The following is a 20,408-nucleotide window of genomic DNA, read 5'->3' as shown; positions in this document are numbered from 1 at the left end:
TTTATTAGCCTGAATCTTCTGGGAAGGATCTTATTTTAATAATGCATAAAAGGTTTGTCTTCTAGTTGGATGGTGGCTTTTGATTGATACTTAATGCAATCTGTAATTACTGTAGCAGCTCCTGTGTTGGCCAGTGTGTTAAGGTCATTGGAAAGCTATACTCTATGGTACTTGGTGTACAAGAACATCCTTCTGGTGATTGATGTTTACACCCTATGGAAGTATTTTAATTTTGTCCTTGAAGCATGTCTTAAGAAATGCTGTCAACATGTATTCTTCCCTGTCAAGTATTACACGGTATTTAGTTAGGAAGCTGTAAACAGCTTAAGAACTATGCCTTTCTGCCCGTGGCAATACGTCTCCTCTGGATTTCAAATTTGGTTCCCAAGCCTTCAACCAAGTAGCATATATACCTGTTACTAACTAGAAATACCTGGTTTAAAGATACATATCCAACAATGATGTCCAAAGGGAAAAAACAACCACCCCGTTGGTAAATCACTGAGCTGACTACCAGATTCCAATGAGTAGTGTTTACTCTTCACAGTCAAACATGTCATTCAAGAATAATTTTTCAATGGCACAACCAGCTTCAATGTCTGTCCCACATTTTGATACTGATATGATGCACCAACATTAGTTTAGTCAAGCTAAGTAGTTGCAAAAGAAAAAGATTATGTGGGCAGCAACAGCAGAGTGGTTTGTTTTTTTCCTAAGCACCTGTCTCTGTTTGCCTCAGCATCAAGATGAAAAAAACTTTAGGCCCTCTCTACATTTTGAAAAATCTACTGTGTTGCAAGAGCTGGTTACAAGGTAGAGCTTGACATTGTTATAAAATCATTCCGTCTTGTAGTTATCCTGCTTTAACCCCGTGTTCCTGAACCAGGCAACACTCTGGCCAAGGCTGTATTATAATTCAGGAATATGATTAAAATATGGTTTGAACCCATCTATGCTGCAAAACTAAACCATATTTCAAACATGTTGGTTACAAAACTGTAATGTCTAAGTCCTACAAAACAGAGTTTCATCGTGTAGGGGTGACCATCAATTCAACAGACAACTCTATGGCATTATATCACATATACAATGTTGGTACCACTGACTGATAAACTTGTGTGGTAGAAAAACATTTCAAAATATATTAATCCTGCAGTATGTTGTGAAGTCCTTTTAAGAGCCTGGAATACCCAGCAGTGTGTGTGCTTTGATATTTTCAGTGTTATGTACAATCGTGATGCATGAAATAAATATTTCCCAATAAGAATTTACTCTAAAATCAATAATTTGATCACTAGTTCATGTATCTGTTCTTGAAGAGGGTATGATGCTCATTGGCTTTATAGAGGTCATATGAGACTTTTGTCCATAAGATGCAGTTAGTAGATAATGTTTTCACCCCTCATCTCACAGAGAGCCGAGAAGCAATGGTGAGGAATAGCCTTTCCCGAGGGCAAAGAAACTGGCTATTTTTAAAAGCTTATTAATGTGCATGTATTTTAATTTTATTTATTTCATTTTGTTAGGAATAACAATTTCCATTTAAGCAGAGATGTTAACTATATTTTTTCATCAAATTAATTTGTCATAAAATGTAATTTATGATTAATTGCAAGGCATATAATTAATTTTTCATCAATTACTTCCAATGAAAAATGGTTTGTACAGTGTGTTTTTGCACAATGAATCACTCATAGAAAGGCCAACAGAAAAAGCATTTTCATCAAAACGACTGTCCTTACACCCCAGCCAATTATGCATGCAGTGCTTCAGTGGCTGAGCTATAAGAAAGGATCCTCTCTCAGAACATGCCCCCTGAATGTCAGAAAGTCTGCACAAGGGGAGTTGTTCTCCTCCAGACTTTGTAGGTGCACAAAATACCTACATTTTGCATCTCCTAATGCGAGCAAAACAGGATCTTCTCTCCAGGCAGCCCCTGGGAAAGGCCCCTTGCCCATTACTCTGGATACAATTTTGTCACGGTAAAATTAAGCAAAATTCACCGAACTGTCATGGTAAAAATGTACAAAATCAGGGTCGGGTCACGGCAGGGCTGACGCTCAAGCCCAACCACAGGTGGCTGATGCCAGAGCCCGAGCCCCGCAGCCCAGGGCTGACAGCCCAAGCCTGACTCCCACTGCTTGGGACTGACAGCCCGAAACCCACTGCCTGGGGCTGACAATCCAAGCCCGAGCCTCGCCACCTGCGACTGACCCCGCTGCCCACAGCTGACTCCCCCAACCCCAGTTCCCTCCCCACCCCTCCACCTCCTGCCTGCAGCTGACAGCCCTGGCACTTGAGGCTGAAGCCAAAGCAGTCACAGAGATCTGCTAAAGTCAAGGAATCCGTGACTTCCATGACCAAATTGTGTCTTTACCCATTACATTCTAACCAGTGGCCCTCGAGTCCAATGCTCCCCTACTGCTGCGTCCACATCCCTGTTACGGGACCCTCTCTACTACTGTGTAAAGTTTTCTACTTGTAAATTATAGGCACATGTGTTTTTGATATATACGTTTTATACAGTTATATATTTTCTATTATAATGTTATATGTCTAATCTTTGCAAGCAGTAGTTATGGCTGAAATTTTCAAAACCATCTAGGGATTTTAGGATGTACAATTCCCACTGAAATTAAAATGAGTTGTGCCTCTAAATCCCCTAAGTGGTTTTGAATATCTTAGCCTATACATATAAAAGTTAAGCATTTATAGTCTACCAGGGGAACACTGGGCAAGTCAGTAAATGGGGAGGAGAAAGTATCTGCCTAGGACTTAAAGCATGGGATGGAAACTGGCTGAGGGCCTTGGAAGCAGAACTGGCTAGAAAGCAGCATTAGGGAAAACAGGGGACCAGGGAAGCAGTAATATCTGCTCTGTTTAAAACTTTTCTCTCCCGGTGGAGACAGTTTTAAATGACATTAATTTTTTCTCTGCTCAGCACTCAAAGCTTTCAGCCTGCCAGGCTCCTGCAGCTTCATATGAAAGTGCCAGACCGAGGAACCTGTAGCATCAGTAAAGCTCGTTCCACCAAACATGCAACGTTTTAAAGGGAGATGATATAATAATTTGACAAACTCTGCAGCACCCCCACATCCATCTAGACACTCTCACTAGCCGTTCAGCAAGTTTCCACTTCTGGGTCCCCAGCCTACATATGTATTATTTTAAACACTAGGAAATTCCACCATACAAAAACCATCATTAACTTGGAGTTTAGGTTTCCCAAGCATTTTTCCTTACAACATAAGCTCTGAAAAGGAAGGAAATCATAAGTTAAGGCAGCACTCACACCCAACACAGCACCAGTCTTCAGGCATTAGCCCACTACCATCATGACATTCAATCACCCTACCGCACTAACAACCTCTCTCATACATTCACTTTCAGATCACCAGTGTTATCATTCTCAATACACATATCAAAGATCTGAAAACATGTTCGTGTCCTGTTTTTAGAGGAGTGAAATGTTTTTAACATTTAGCCCTCCTGGTTAAGTTTCTTTCTATAAAACAAAGATCCCAATTCAGGCTAATTTTTCACTGAAGTGCACAGGCGTTTGCATGAATAAAGAATGCATGAGCAGGACCCCAGTTTGCATTTCCCGATATTTATCATTCATTCTAATGGCTCCAAATGTACAGCGATTGATTGTATTATGGGCCTCATCCTGCTCCCATTAAAGTCAATTAGAATTCTGCCACTGACCTCAACTGTAGAATTTAACTCCATAATTTAGGATAAAGGAAAGTAAGTCATATAAGTGCAACTTTTCAAAAGTTTTTAACTTTTACCATCATCATCACAGCAAATCCCAAAGGGACATGGCCATCTTGCAAATCAAGTATCACCCAGATCGATCTCTGGCAAGGTGCCTAAGGTGGTCTGGTTGTGTATTCAGTGTATTTATGCCCATCAATCACAATCTTGTTGCACCACTGAAGCTTTTGGTGCCCATGTGATCAGCAGCCAGGTAGTAGCATTCCTTGGTACACACACTTCAGAATTCATTGGTCTTCCAGTCTAATATGTCCTTACTAAGAATGCCACCGAAACAGAGCTAGTGTTGATGGAGGTAGTTGCTGGGTTTGGCTTCAAATATCCTCATTTCTGATCTTGTCCTGCAACTTGGCATGGAGCAGCAGACAAAGACAACAAGAATCAAAAACATCAATCCAGCGTTCTTCAGCCTCTCTCAGCACCCAGATTTCAGTTCCATACAACAGAGTTGGTATAACCCTGGTTCTATAGATCTGTGGCTTCATAGCAAGCTTGAAGCCAACGACATCCCCACAGAAGCCGTTGAAGGGCCCGAAACATGGCAGCAACTGCTTACACACAAGCATCCACATCTTTCAAGTGTCTTCCAGTATTGTCTATGACACGGCCCAAATATTTGACGCTGCCAAATGCCTGATGTTCCACCCAAATTAGTTAATACTAAACTGGTTGCAATCTAGAGCTGGAGACTGTCTGATGGTAATGGTCAGGGACTTAGTTATAATACAATGAAATTGGCAGAAGCAGGCCGATTTAACTTTCACCAACTATTATGAAACATACTTATAAGAACACAGATGCCTAAAGCTAGTCTCATTTCAGCTGAATATTCTTGAATTTTAAAAAAACTTGACCACATGGGAGCTTCCTCCTTTATTCACAAATTTCCAGTTAACTAGGTTCACTGCAACATTATCCAAACATTGATGCTAAGCTTATATTATTATAATATTATAACACTTCATATTTATTAAATGAATGGCCCAGCCTAGTGAGAGGCTGAATCCTTTCAGCTCCAATCCTAGACAACTCTGAGTACATTTTTATGCACCTCTTAATCCACACTGACAGTGGTATACATGCTTCAGGGGGACAGCTACATTTAAATTGTAGACGAGAGCCAAAAGAATTTATTATAATAACAATCAATTCATCTTAGCTCTCATCATAAGCTTAAACTTGCTACTATACCAACACAGATGTGTCAAACTTTCCGGGTAAACCTGTACCCCTCCAGGTACCATTCCAGGAGTTCCCAGTCAGGTCTCCTGCCATCACTTGACTCTGGACAGAGACCTTTGTCCCTTCTGATTGTGGATTTTAAAACTTCACAGCCCCCTGACATACACTGTGATATCTGCAGCAAACTAGTCTCCTGACAGTCAGCGCCTGTGTGTTGCTTTCTCTCCAAGAACAGTTTGTTGCCACCAGTTACAGTTGCCACACAACTCTTTCTAAGCAAGCACATTTATTCTTAAGGTAAAAGTACTACATAGAAAACACACACAAAACAAACGTTCCTATATGCATGCTAAAAGCTGCCAGAGGTCACCCATCAGTTTTATGGGACCACTAGAAGGTAGGACTGGAGCGCTCCCTAGAACAGAAAGTCCTGTCCATTTGCTGGATACGAAAGAAGGCCCTGAGCCAGTTTAAACTCAGCCTTTTTTATATCAAAAGCCCTTTATTTCTCTGCTGATCTCTTGAAAACCTAGTTTGAACCAGCATATGCAAGCCTACCCATGAGGCAGTACCTCTCTGAAGGTGTTTACAACCTAAGTGATTCACCTTAATCACACCCCACTGTTTTTGGCTCCTGGAGGCGCTGCACACAATCCCTGGCCCACAGTGATACATCAACTTAATACAATATGGTCCCCAAAAGCATTGCTTGTGGTTGAGGTATATGTCACAAGATGGAAACTAAACATATTCTTGGTCACATCTAATGAAAGAGCAGAGTGTGTTTAAACAATGCTCTGTTTAACTACTAAATAACATTTTAGCACATAGAAGCCAATAAACCTCTGTCCTTTAATGAGTCTTATGATTGTCGCCACTGAAAAATGAGTTTTGTTATGCTTGTCAACTGTGTTGCATCACTGTCCTCTACAAATTGCAACAGCCACAAGAAACTGGGCAGCAAAACAACTACAAACTTTTCTGCTTAATCAGATCAAGGTCAGACATGTCCTAGTCTGCAGGTTTACCTTTTAGCTATAAATAAAAACACAGTAAAATCAACATAAGTACACAACAAAATTGCTATTCAATACAGCAGTGAGTATCCCTGTTTGCCTGTAACGCCCCTATTGTAATCTCTGATAATTTCTTGGGAGCAGAATCAAAGGGCTGCAGTACGTGACTTCAACACTATAAAAAATCCAGCCAGAATAAATGGAGAAAACTCAAAAACAGCAATTTTCTGGCACTCTGTTTAAAAGGAAGAGTTAAATTAATACATGAAAAGATCCTATCAGCCACAATTCGTCTGAGTTATTAATTGAACACCTTCTTGGAAACATGCAGATAAAGAGGTGTACCTTAGAGAATTTGAGATAAGAGTGAAAGAAAAGGGAGAGAAATCAGCAGACTTTTGCCAGTTCACTCCCTTAATTGTCATGCTAAGCTTGCGCAAAGCTTCCTAGAGAAGCATAATATGAAATTGTAACTAGAACGTAAGCTGATGGTGCAGAAGATAAAAACTTCAGAATTATACTTAAACATACTTATCTTTAGACACAGAAGAGGACATAAAGACAGCTGAACAGCATAAAGCTATTCTAAAACAAGACAAATGTATACTTTGTGTTATAAGCAGTTCAAGCTGCTTCCTGTGATGAAAAACATGTACTGTATGGTGGACATACTTAGTTGAATATAGTAGATCCCATGATACAGTTGTTTAAAATAAAATAAAAGAATATTAGTGTGGTGAAAGGAGTGATATAATTCTGCTCTTTAGAAGGCTCTTAGGCTGTAGGAAACAGAACTTAGTGCAAATATGGTAGCCTGATGGGTTTGTACTGATCCTGAGAATTTGCTGTTAGAAGGTATGTTCACATTATGAAAGGCATGGCTTCTCAAAAAATAATAGGGGTGTACTGAGTTTTTGCCCTGGGTCAGGGGAATTAAGAGAATAATATAATTAGCACTTTTCATCTGTAGATCTCAAAAGAAGGTAAGTATCATTATCCCCATTCTATGGATGGAGACACCAAGAAGTGAAGTACCTGAGGGCACAACAAGACTCAACAGAATAGCTGGGACTAAACCCTACATCTCCTAATTCCCTGTCAAATCCCCTATCCTCTGTACCATACTTTCCCCCTCACAGACCACAGCAAACCATTCAACTGTACAATTCACTTGACCCTGATATGCATCAAAAAGAAACAAAATCTTAAAGAAAAAATACGTTACCAATACAATATTATCATTTCTGTGAATGATCCATAATTCACTATATTATCACCACACAAGAGTCTCAGAGTAGCAGCCGTGTTAGTCTGTATCCGCAAAAAGAAGAACAGGAGGACTTGTGGCACCTTAGAGACTAACAAATTTATTAGAGCATAAGCTTTCGTGGACTACAGCCCACTTCTTCGGATGCATATAGAATGGAACATATATTGAGGAGATATATATACACACAGACAGAGAGCATAAACAGGTGGGAGTTGTCTTACCACCTCTGAGAGGCCAATTAATTAAGAGAAAACAAACTTTTGAAGTGATAATCAAGCTAGCTCAGTACAGACAGTTAGATAACAAGTGTGAGAATACTTACAAGGGGAGATAGATTCAATGTTTGTAATGGCTCAGCCATTCCCAGTCTTTATTCAAACCGGAGTTGATTGTGTCTAGTTTGCATATCAATTCTAGCTCAGCAGTTTCTCGTTGGAGTCTGTTTTTGAAGTTTTTCTGTTGTAATATAGCCACCCGCAGGTCTGTCACTGAATGACCAGACAGGTTAAAGTGTTCTCCCACTGGTTTTTGAGTATTTTGATTCCTGATGTCAGATTTGTGTCCATTAATTCTTTTGCGTAGAGACTGTCCGGTTTGGCCAATGTACATGGCAGAGGGGCATTGCTGGCACATGATGGCATATATCACATTGGTAGATGTGCAGGTGAACGAGCCCCTGATGGTATGGCTGATGTGATTAGGTCCTATGATGATGTCACTGGAATAGATATGTGGACAGAGTTGGCATCGGGGTTTGTTACAAGGATAGGTTCCTGGGTTAGTGGTTTTGTTCAGTGATGTGTGGTTGCTGGTGAGTATTTGCTTTAGGTTCGGGGGTTGTCTGTAAGCGAGGACAGGTCTGTCTCCCAAGATCTGTGAGAGTAAAGGTCCTTCTCTCACAGATCTTGGGAGACAGACCTGTCCTCGCTTACAGACAACCCCCGAACCTAAAGCAAATACTCACCAGCAACCACACATCACTGAACAAAACCACTAACCCAGGAACCTATCCTTGTAACAAACCCCGATGCCAACTCTGTCCACATATCTATTCCAGTGACATCATCATAGGACCTAATCACATCAGCCATACCATCAGGGGCTCGTTCACCTGCACATCTACCAATGTGATATATGCCATCATGTGCCAGCAATGCCCCTCTGCCATGTACATTGGCCAAACCGGACAGTCTCTACGCAAAAGAATTAATGGACACAAATCTGACATCAGGAATCAAAATACTCAAAAACCAGTGGGAGAACACTTTAACCTGTCTGGTCATTCAGTGACAGACCTGCGGGTGGCTATATTACAACAGAAAAACTTCAAAAACAGACTCCAACGAGAAACTGCTGAGCTAGAATTGATATGCAAACTAGACACAATCAACTCCGGTTTGAATAAAGACTGGGAATGGCTGAGCCATTACAAACATTGAATCTATCTCCCCTTGTAAGTATTCTCACACTTGTTATCTAACTGTCTGTACTGAGCTAGCTTGATTATCACTTCAAAAGTTTGTTTTCTCTTAATTAATTGGCCTCTCAGAGGTGGTAAGACAACTCCCACCTGTTTATGCTCTCTGTCTGTGTGTATATATATCTCCTCAATATATGTTCCATTCTATATGCATCCGAAGAAGTGGGCTGTAGTCCACGAAAGCTTATGCTCTAATAAATTTGTTAGTCTCTAAGGTGCCACAAGTCCTCCTGTTCTTCTTTACACAAGAGTCTGGTCATCTTCTTAATAAAACTGCAATTCTTGAGACCTATTGTCTGCTCAGAACATTAATTATTACAATAACTCATGAGAACTTTTGAAAATTTTATAACTGAAAACCAATGCTGTGAAGTGGTTGTAATTTTGGGCAGACAGTTAGACCACTCATTCTCACACCTGACATGACTGACATTCACACTTGGGGAGCAAACCAGATATTCCACAGAATCAAAGAGTGAAATTATTTAAACAGTAAAAGAAATTGAAACATATTATTATATATCTGCATTGGCTTAATTTTTCAATTTTTTTCATATTTAAGTACTAAATAAAGTGACCTGATTTTCAGAAGTGTTGAGCAATAAAAAAATCACTGAAGTCAATGAGAGCTGCAGGTACTCAGCACTTCTTAAAAATCAGGCTATTCATATGTAGGTACCTAAACGGAGATTTAGGAGCTTAACTTTAGGTACACAGATTCAAAAATTTTGGCCATTATCTATTTAGGTACATGGTATCCAAACAAATTATTAATCATAATGAGTGAAATCCTGGCCTCTTTGAAGTCAATGGGAGTTTTGCCATTAATTTCAACAGAGCCGGGATTTGAAACTCTTACTTCTCAAGGTAAATCCTAAAGTTAAAGGTATAGAAATCATATTCTCCATTTTGCACATTTTTTAAGCACAATGCAAACTATGAAATGTAACTGATATCTGAGACAAAACTATTAACCATTTGCTTGCAATCAGGTGTAGATGCTCAACCAACACTCCTTAGTCTTTTACAAAGTTTAATGGAAGTATATATTAAAATATATGCTTATTCCATACTTTCATTGATTAGGAATAGGTTTCACAGTGATGTTCTGCTGCAAAGCTTAACAAACATCCATCTAATCGGTATAAGAACTAGGAATCTGCACCAACTGCAATTGCAGTTTGTAATTTCACTGTAACCCCTCCCTGAGTTGGAAAACAAATAATCACAACCATAGCAGATCAGGGCTCATATCAATTGTTTCACTTTGAATCTACAACTGTAAATGATCCTTTTAAGAATGATTTTATTTCACACTGTTGATATTTTCAGACTTGTACATTAGGTTGTGTAATATGTTGAATATTTGTGTTGGGTTTTTGCTACAAGTGAATGGATGTTGCCATCTACTGTTCAAAAATATATATGATGGATCAGCCAAGATATATACATCTAGGACAAACTTGCTTCGGAGCACTGATTTAAAAAGCAAAAACAAAGACTTATAAAGTTATAGGAAGGAAACTCATTAAATATAAATCTGCATAACTGTACCATTCTCCTTGACAAAAGGAAGGAGTAAAAGGTAGTTCTGCTCCTAAACCATTATTATATTGGGGCAGATACAACTAGGAGCTGAATGTCTATGGTTGGTTTTTTTGTGCACATAAAACTGGGTACTTTTAATTACCATTGACTTCCAAAGCTGAAACCCCACTGAAGCAGATAATTAATTTTAAGATAACATGAGTCCTGATCCTGAACTTTTATTTTTATTATGTTTTTGTTAGCACCAAACAGTAATCACATAGGAAACAATTCATCCCTGTGCTGTCTGTGCAAAGTTTATACACTACTGAAGTCTCACAAACATGCATAGACCTGGTTAGTACTCTGTAGAAGGATGTATTTCACCCATAGAGAAGCAACTTGGTCTACTGGCCTGGGCAATAGGAACTCCTGATTTCTAATACTGGGTCTGGGATTGACTTATGTGGCACTAGGCAAGTCTATGAACTCTGGGGACAACATCCAGGCCCCATTGAATTCAATAGGAGGTTTGTGTTAAACTCAATGGAGCCAGGATTGTACTGAGTTTCAGTTTTCCCCTCAGTAGAGCAAGGACAATATTTATGTTTGTAGCGCACTTTGAAGACAGAAGTTGCTAGGTGTTATAAAGCTACAATAGTATTTTTATTTTACTTTACTTAATTTCAGTTGGCTAGAGTAAAAGCATTTAAGTCATTTCATTACTTTTTGTTACCAATTCATATTTGTCCAAATAACATGTAGACAGTAAATATAGGATTAATGAAAGACAATGTAATTAGGTAATTCACGGACCAAAACAAAACAAACAAACAAAAAAACAGCAATCCACAGAAAGAAGATTAATTTGAACTGCGAAAACAACCTGTACAGCTGATAGCATGATGGACCTACCAACACATTCAGCCCTCTGGCTTCAATTTCCTGAATCAAGCATGTCAACTTGAAAATGCAGATCTTTGCAAAGCAAAAAGGGATATATAAATATGAAAAGCCAGCATGTGTTTTAGTTCCTATTTTTATTAGTTATGCAGATTTGATTGAATAACATTTTACATATAAAGATTATTTCCAAAAATCAATACAATGGTTAAAAAAGCTACGTCTCTCCCATTGCCTTTTTGCCGATTAATATCTGAATATATGACATCACACCTACATTTTAAAAATTTCCATATACCCTTAGATTAGTCTAGGAACAGGACTAGGTTAAGTTCTATTAATGTTTAGCCAGATTCGTCAGTAGTTAATCAATCTTTAAATAAAACAATTATTCATTCTTTGATAACTATTATTCCTCACCAGGACACTTTTTTGTTTGTTTGTTTCACAAGTAAGGTCAAGCTGTTTTGTTAGACTTTACACTGTAGTTCAGTTTAAACGCTACCTTCATTTTCTTACACAACCACATGAATATTAGTTTTTAAAAAGAAAATATTTTATTGGAATTTTCTTTAACTATAATAAATAATATGAATAAGTAGCCCTTATGTAGTATTTTTAAAGCATAGAACTCACTGTTAGGCATGGTCTACACAAAAAGTTGTACCAATTTACCTACTAAAGGTGTGATTTTATACCGATTTACCTTAACAGGTACAACTTTATGTGTGGACATCAATTTTATGAGTTAAACCTGGCTTATATTGGTTTAGCTTGCATCAGTAAATTTACAGGCACAAACTAAACCAATATAGCTAATTTTAAACCAATAGGAGAGTTCACACATGCACACACACAAGTTGCAGCAGCTTAATTGAATTTTAGGTGAACCCGTGCAGCTTCTGCATATAGATAAGCCCTTAGGTGGTTACGTATTATTATTCATATTTTACTGATGTGGAACCGAGATTCTGTGACTTGACTGAAGTCACATAAAGTCAGTGGCAGACCAGGCATAGAACATAGGTCCCCTGTCTCCAGCCCAGTGTTCTATCCACTGAACCACAGACAAAACCAAAATACATATTGCAAAATATGCAGCCAAAAGAGCATATTAAAAATAGAGGGGGAAATGTACATACTTTTATGTCTCAAACTGAACAAACAGCACACACAAATTCTTCAGGGCCATCAAGATTCATTTTGTTATAGCATGTTCAAGTCTTCTACAGTATGAGACCTTCCTGCTGCTTTTACTGTTCTTTCTATATTATATATTTCTCCTACCTGATGCACTTCAGCAAATTTACCATTTTTATGCAGGTGGGATGAGGGGCTACCTCTAAGAAATTAACTGGATTCATGTTTTTACCAGGCTCAACAAGGCCTTTGGGCAGTGTCTCCTCCAAACTTCCCTCTTTCTACCATTCCTTCCATACTAATCTATTTAAATAGTAAATTCAAGTTGTTGTTTTTTAAATTGAAAACAACAAAGGCCCAGTTTGTGCCTGCATGTGACAGAAACCCACAGAGGGAAAGAAATGCTACAGGGTGCCTATCACAGAGTTTTCTCCAAATTCTTTTACTGGGAACTGATGCCTCAATGCCTCACCTGTGGCCCGTTCAAGAACCACACAGCTCTTGGGGGATACATGGGAGGAGAGGGCCATCTATGTAGCACTCTGCACTTGCAAACTAACTTTCTGGTCCCTTTCCTGCTCCAGCTCCTTGGCAGCACCACTGCCGTTTCCACTATCCTGAAGGAGGAAAGGGGTTGTCCTACCACATAGAAGGTCTTGAAGGAAATTTAACAACAGCCCCAGGCTGTACTTTTTCGCAGATGCTCCACAGGGTTGGTGGAGTGATGGGGAACATTTCCCATAGCCTGTCTCTAGCCACAGCATCTCCCTGCCACAATGGAGAACACACCAAGGTAAAAAGAGGCACAATACCAAAGGCAGCTACCCATCTGCCTGAAGTGGAACCTCCATGCATAAATCACCAAGGCACAGTGGGGCCATGTTTTAAAATTAAATCCTAACATGATGCAAACCTTATGAAAGCAACTTCATAACCTTATTGTATGTAAATCCTCCTTTTCCCTCCTTGAGTGATGTTCTCTCTCCTTGTATCACATCATATCATACCTATCCTTGATTATGAGGTGCTCGAAGCAGTGATCATCTCTTTATTCTTTTTACACACAGCAAGTGTACATATGGCACTGTACACAAGTGTTAAATAAGTTATGCTTAAAAAAAAGAATTTAAAACTTGAAACATGAAATGAAGCAAGGGACAACACGACTGCAGATCTGCTTCCCCAAGCTGCTCATTCTCACAGGGGCTGCTGCTTGGTACCAATTGAATTTCATCAAGGGGAGAACTTCAAGTGTGATTTTCTTCACTTTCTTTGGTGGCTGCCACTTACAAATAGTTTTAAGCTCTTAAGGGGAAAACTTGCTGAGAGCTTCAGTTATTTTGATTCCTGAAAAGCCACAGCAGTGCTCTTTTGAACCATTTCTGTGGTAAAGCACTAGTGCAGCTGGGAAGGCAGCACAACCGCAATAGCTGAATCTTCCTCCTGATTTTTTTGTAGAATCATCAGTAGTAACGCCCCAAGGCAGCCATCTCGCACAAAACTTTGCTTGCTGCCGTACAAACCAATAGAAGTAAAATTGGAGTAATATAGTTTCATAAAGACCTAAGTTCCCTAAAATTTGTAAATTTGTAAACTCCACTAAAATGAGGTACACAAGGAATAGATTTGGCCCAGTGCTATTTTCACATGCTGGGCTGACGATCTGGAAAACCAAATTAAATATAGTAAGTCTAGGAGCCTAAGAATTTTTAAAAAAACGTGGATAATGAACTATGTAATGAATTTCCAATTTTATTTAAAATTGTTGAAAACAGAATGTTATCCTCTTCTGTGGTCTTCAAGGCTCCTTTCTCTTTCCCTTGCTGACCAGAATGCCACAGGAGAAGATCATGTGGTGATGGATTGTGGTATCAATATGCAGAGACACAATCCTAGATCTTTTTACTGGTCCATATGGAGCATCTTTTCGCTATTAAACTGCCTAGCCAACATCTTTATGTTGATGAGACAGCTGACAAACTCAAACCAAGTACAACAGGTGACTTTCAGAGCAGCGTGGGAGTATTTTCAGGGATTCAGTGATTTTGAGAGTACTCAATTATTCAGGGAGCACACCCCTACTGGCCAGAGAGATGCAGAACCTGGAGAAAGGGAGAGAAGGAACATTCAAGGGTTGGTCTCCTGACTGCTCTCTAGAGATGTTGCGAAAGTAGTCAACTGCAGCACGTGCTTGAGGCTCACTCATTTCTCTTATACAAAGATCTCACTAATTACTGCCACTGCCATCCCCAGGCTAGCCAACAGCAATGCACACATCACTGAACTTCCCATGCAACTGATCTGGAGGCTGCGATCATTGCAGCACACGGCTGATTTCACTCCTTTGCATAGGAATTATATCTACCTCTGCAAGCTACAACTACCAACATAAAGCCTACCATCACCTAGGCCCCAAGTACTTGAACAATCATGTCTTGCCCTAAACATTTTAATTTAAAAAACATCCAACCCAACCAGTAAATCAAACCAAGGGTTGTTTCTTAGGCATTAGGTCCTGGCCAGACTGGGACTTTTCCAGTCAAGCATATTTAATTGTGAACTTTTTTCTCCAATTTCACCTTAGGTGGTCCTAGGGTAGGGCTTCTCAAACTGGGGGTCAGGACCCCTCAGGGGGTCACAAGATTATTACATGGGGGTCACAAGCTCTCAGCCGCCACCCCAAACCCCGCTTTGCCTCCAGCATTTATAATAGTGTTAAATATATTAAAAAGTGTTTTTAATTTATGGGGGGGGGTCGCACTCAGAGGCTTGCTATTTGAAAGGGGTCACCAGTACAAAAGTTTGAGAACCACTGTCCTAGGGCATTTGGCAGGGTCCACTGGTTTCATCTAGACCCTTCTTTCCACCCAGTTTTGCATTTTTGCACTTGCCATCTCCCTTTCACCTACCTTGACCAATGGCATGTCTAGAGGTAATTATTTCATCTAGCGCCAGATTTGTTTGACAAAAAGACATGTTAAACATAAGACTAAACAGATGTACCTTGAGCTGTTCCCTGCTTACTTTTAACTTGCAGGAAATTTGAAAGGAGAAAAAAAGAGTGAGTTTTTTTTGCAGAGGGGATTCCAACTATTCAGCGACATGGCCAAGAGACATGTTTAGTTTCCAGGAAAGTAAGTATCTTATAGCAATGAACATCGTCAAGCAAGGACTGACACTTGGGTAGTTTCAGGCAGGAACCCAATACAATTCTATTTAATTGCTGTCAAAGGAGGGGTGAGGGAGGGAGAGCTTTGAAGGACAGAAAGGTAGGAACCCTCACTTGAAAATATTTAACTTTAGGATGTTTTGTTGAGTGTGAAGAAATCTTGCCTTCTCTTTGGTTAGCTGCAAGTCCCAAAAGCAATATTTGATAGATGTTAAGCTAAAGTTTAGATGAGAAAACAAAAGATGATAGTCTGAACTTATCAAGTAAAAATTAGTAATGTGGTTACTTTGAACTGAGAAACTGGACCAAAGGACAATGGTAAAGGGTTGTAGAGCTTTATATTTTTAGTAAGAACAAATTAATTAGACATGTTATACATAACCTCTGTCAAATAGGAACATGTGTTTTCTTTTACCAATAAACAGGACACACACATAGCTTTCTTACTTTTCCTTTGGCGATGGAGTATGTATTTCCCCACTCACTCCACCCTGCCTTAGTCTACCCCCATTTTACATGTAAAGAAAACAATAGCCACTAGGTGGTGCTGGTCAAACATCAATGAAGTTACTAAACTGCCTCTATACATGCAGTTAGGCCTGCACCGAGTTTTAGGCCTGGTCTAAACTTAAAATATAGGTTGAGATAGCTATTTACTTAGGGAGGTCGGCATAGGCTGCATCTACACCAGGGGTCGGCAACGTTTGGCACGCGGCTCGCCAGGGTAAGCACCCTGGCAGGCCGGGCCAGTTTATTTACCTGCTGACGCAGCAGGTTCGGCCGATCGCGGCCCCCACTGGCCGCGGTTCGCCGTCCCGGGCCAATGGGGGCGGCGGGAAGCCGTGGCCAGCACATCGCTCGCCCCCGCCGCTTCTCGACACCCCCATTGGCCCGGGACGGCGAACCGCGGCCAGTGGGGGCCGCAATCGGCCAAACCTGCCGCGTCAGCAGGTAAATAAACTGGCCCGGCCCGCTAGGGTGCTTACCCTGGCGAGCCGCGTGCCGAACGTTGCCGAGCCCTGATCTACACTTTGGGATTATGCCAGCACAGTATAGTCCCATAGTGTAAACATGAGATGTAGTTAAACCAATCTAAGCCCCAGTGCAGACATCGTGAGGCTGACAAAAGAATTCTTCCTTTGACATAGCTATCCCCTTTCAAGGGGATGGATTTACTAGAGCGACAGCAAAACTCCTTCTGTCACTGTAGTGTCTAAACTACAGCAGCACAGCTGCCACACTGCTTGAAGTGTAGACGTACCCTGCCTAAGCAAAACCCAGGCTCTGTAACAGAAAGAGGTAAATTAGAAGACAAGCCTGAACTTTCTCCTACACCCTCCTTATCATGCCTCCCATTGCACAACCCAGGACATTATTTGCAGACAATTTTCTTTTGTGCTTGTATAGTCAGGATTGTTGCGTTTCTCCCACAATTAGCCTCCATGTCAGTGATACTTAGACCTCAGTGATTCAGGAGCCAGATTAGCGATCAAAAGAGCCACAGTAGTGTGAATTCATTGTTTCATTTACAATAGTACTATATATTCATATTTATAGAGAGATTCTCACAGCAAAATGACTGACCAAGTATTATTTTATCATCAACCACAACTGGTTAATAACATGGTAAAAGCATCCTGATAGATTAATAATTTAGATTGCTTAATAATTAAATGTGTTTTTATACCGCAGTCTGAGTATCACTGTGTGTATGTCTGAGTTGTAGCACTTAAAAATAATTTAAAATCTTGTTTAACTATACATGGCAAGATTGATAGGCAAGTGAACTGAAATCAACTCTGACTTTTTTATTCCCGGACAAAACGAGGCTTCTCCTCTAAGAGACACTGAACATTCAAGGCCCCAGAATCCCTACTTTTATTTCTACCTGCAGACCTCCTCTTGGATCCAGCAAGTCCACAGATAATGAAATTGGGTCTCTGTGAGTCTCTCTTCTCTGAACAACCTCTTTACTATGCTTTGACCCTGCTACTCACCCAACTCCCCCAACCACACACACACACAGCCAACCTGTGATCCTTCTTGCCATACTCACACACTACCAAGCATGGAGAGTCACAGAGTATAGCTCTATGTGCCTGGAGGGAGGAGGCCAGAGGGGAAGAGTAACAGATCATAGGTGTTTGGGGTAGGGTTACCATACGTCTGGATTTCCCCAGACACCTCCTGCTTTTTGGTCTTTAAATAGCCGTCCGGGAGGAATTTGTAAACATCTAAAAATGTCTGGGATTTCCCCCCGGACGGCTATTTAAAGACTGAAAAGTGGCTGACAGGGGCCGGGCCGGACTGAGCCGCTCGGATTGGGGCCTCTCCGGCAGCCAAAGCCCCTCTCTGGCTCCCCCCCTCCCCTGCAGCCTCAGATCACCGCGCAGGCAGCGCTGGGGGGAGGGGGGCTGCGCACTCCGTGAGGGGGCGGAACTGGCAGCAGCAGCCAAAGCCCCTCCCCCACTTCCTCCCTCCCCTGCAGATTCAGATCGCCTTGCCAGCAGTGCCGGGCGCTCAGCCAGACACGCTGCTCTAAACTGAACGTACAAGGGGAAGTCAACTGCAACCTTGCAAAGGTGAGGTAAATCACTCCCTTTCCCCCTCCCCTTGGAGCAAGAGGGGAGTGCATGCATGTGAGGGAACTGTGATTCTCTGAATCACACTTCCTCCCTGGGATGTTCCTGGGATGGTGCAGCTTTTTAATGCACAGACCCTTATTCACAGCTATGCCTAAGGGCACAATCTATCTCTAATGAACAAGTGCTGTGATAAATGCAAAACACAAACCTAGACTTTGCTTTACAAATGAATGAATACTAGCACAAAGGAGCTGAAGGAGCACTGTGATTGGCAGCATATAAGAGCACAGATAATGCAGTTTTGCCACTAATCACAATTTTATTGCCAGTCTTGCTATGTTTGGTGTTTTTCTCAAAGTCCCAGCTTCTGAAGTTATGGGATTATGTGACAATCTCAGCTTTTTTTTAAATTTTTTAACTTTCATAGTTGTGGGGGCCGGGGAGTTGGAGAAGGGGCATGAGATCCCGGGAGGCAGTCAGGGGACCGGGGGCGGGGGGGGGGGGTTGGATAGGTCGGGGAAGGGACCGGGGGAGGGGGTTAGATGGGTCAGGGGTTCTGGGGGGGTCTGTCAGGGGCCTATTGTAATTATGTAAAGTGTGGGCCATTAAGGATGGTTTGGAATCTTGATGACTCCCATTGTCTGCAGATGGCTGTATTTACCTGTGAGTCTTCCTGTATATGTGTGTGCTGGCAAGTGAGTAATGAAGTCTTGCCGTGACATGTGATCATGTCACCTGAACTGGAATCCATCTTTAACCTGGTTAAAATTATTTAAAATTTTATATTAATACCTGGGGGAGCAAACAACTGTGCATATCTCTCTATCAGTGTTATAGAGGGCGAACAATTTATGAGTTTGCCCTGCATAAGCTTTATACAGGGTAAAACGGATTTATCTGGGTTTAGACCCCATTGGGAGTTGAGCATCTGAGTGCTAAAGACAAGCACACTTCTGGGAGCTGTTTTCAGGTAAATTTGCAGCTTTGGGACAAGTGATTCAGACCCTGGGTCTATGTCTGGAGCCAGACAGGAGTGTCTGGCTCAGCAAGACAGGGTGCTGGAGTCCTGAGCTGGCAGGGAAAACAGGAGCAGGGGTAGTCTTTGCACATCGGGTGGCAGCTCCCAAGGGGGTTTCTGTGATCCAACCCGTCATTTATTTATATTAAATAAATTTAAAAATAAATTTGTTAGTCTCTAAGGTGCCACAAGTCCTCCTGTTCATCTTTAACCTGGTGCTTTTCCAGTGAGGGGGGGTGGAAACCCAGAGGGACAAAGGGTTCCCGCCTTATGCAAAAGATATATAAAGGGGTGGAAGAGAACAAGGGGGGAAGGAGCCATCATGAAGAATCCCCTAGCTATCACCTGAGCTGGAACAAGAGCTGTACCAGGGGAAAGAATTGTGCCCAGGCCTGGAAGGTGTCCAGTCTGAGAAAAACTTACTGAAGCATCTCTGAGGGTGAGATTATCTGTATTTAGCTTGATTAGACATAGATTTGCGCATTTTATTTTATTTTGCTTGGTGACTTACTTTGTTCTGTCTGTTACGACTTGGAACCACTTAAATCCTATTTTCTGTATTTAATAAAATCACTTTTTATTTAGTAATTTACTCAGAGTATGTATTAATACCTGGGGGAGCAAACAGCTGTGCATCTCTCTCTATCAGTGTTATAGAGGGCGAACAATTTATGAGTTTGCCCTGCATAAGCTTTATGGTGCTGGAGTCCTGAGCTGTCAGGGAAAACAGAAGCAGGGGTAGTCTTTGCACATCGGGTGGCAGCTCCCAAGGGGGTTTCTGTGATCCAACCCGTCACAGGGCAGTTAGGGTGGGGGAGTCTCAGGAGGGTGCAGTCGGGGACAAGAAGAAGGGAGCCTTAGATAGGGGGTGGGGTCCCGGGGGCAGTTAGGGCAAGGGTCTTGGGAGGGGGTGATCCAGGGACAAGGAGCGGGGGGATTGGATGGGTTGGGGTTCTGTGGGGGGACAGGCTACCCCCAGAGTGTCCACTTTTTTGAAAGTTCAAATATGGTAACCCTAGTTTGGGGGGGGCCACAGAGCAGGACCCTGTACTCGTGTTGGGGGTCCCAGAGCAGGACCCTGGGAGAAGTGGTGGGGGTCACAGAGCAGGACCCCAGAGGCAGGTTTGGGGGGTTAGAGAGCAGGGCCCCAGAGAGGTGGGGGGGTCAGAGCAGGACCCAGGGTGGCCACTGGTCATGGAACAGCACCCCAGAGGCAGGTTTGGGGGGGTTAGGGAGCAGGGCCCCCAGCATGTTTGGGGGAGACGCATAGGGGGTCCCGGGCTCCTGTATTTGGTGGGACAGGGTCACAGATCAGGGCCCAAGACAAGAGTGTTTGGG

The 20,408-nt window shown here is 41.6% G+C and overlaps 1 long non-coding RNA gene across 1 annotated transcript; it reads left to right on the top strand.

Moving 5' to 3' along the window:
- Window positions 1–8,146: 8,146 nt before the first annotated feature.
- On the top strand, window positions 8,147–19,471 carry LOC135973643 (uncharacterized). Its single transcript, XR_010590583.1, has 2 exons — window positions 8,147–8,943; window positions 19,253–19,471. It is a non-coding gene; the product is annotated as an uncharacterized LOC135973643 (long non-coding RNA).
- Window positions 19,472–20,408: the final 937 nt, after the last annotated feature.

The sequence above is a fragment of the Chrysemys picta genome, chromosome 9 (assembly GCF_011386835.1).
Source record: "Chrysemys picta bellii isolate R12L10 chromosome 9, ASM1138683v2, whole genome shotgun sequence".
NCBI lineage: Eukaryota > Metazoa > Chordata > Testudines > Emydidae > Chrysemys > Chrysemys picta.
Note: the sequence above shows the minus strand (reverse complement) of the source record. Positions and strands in the feature narration are given on the sequence as shown.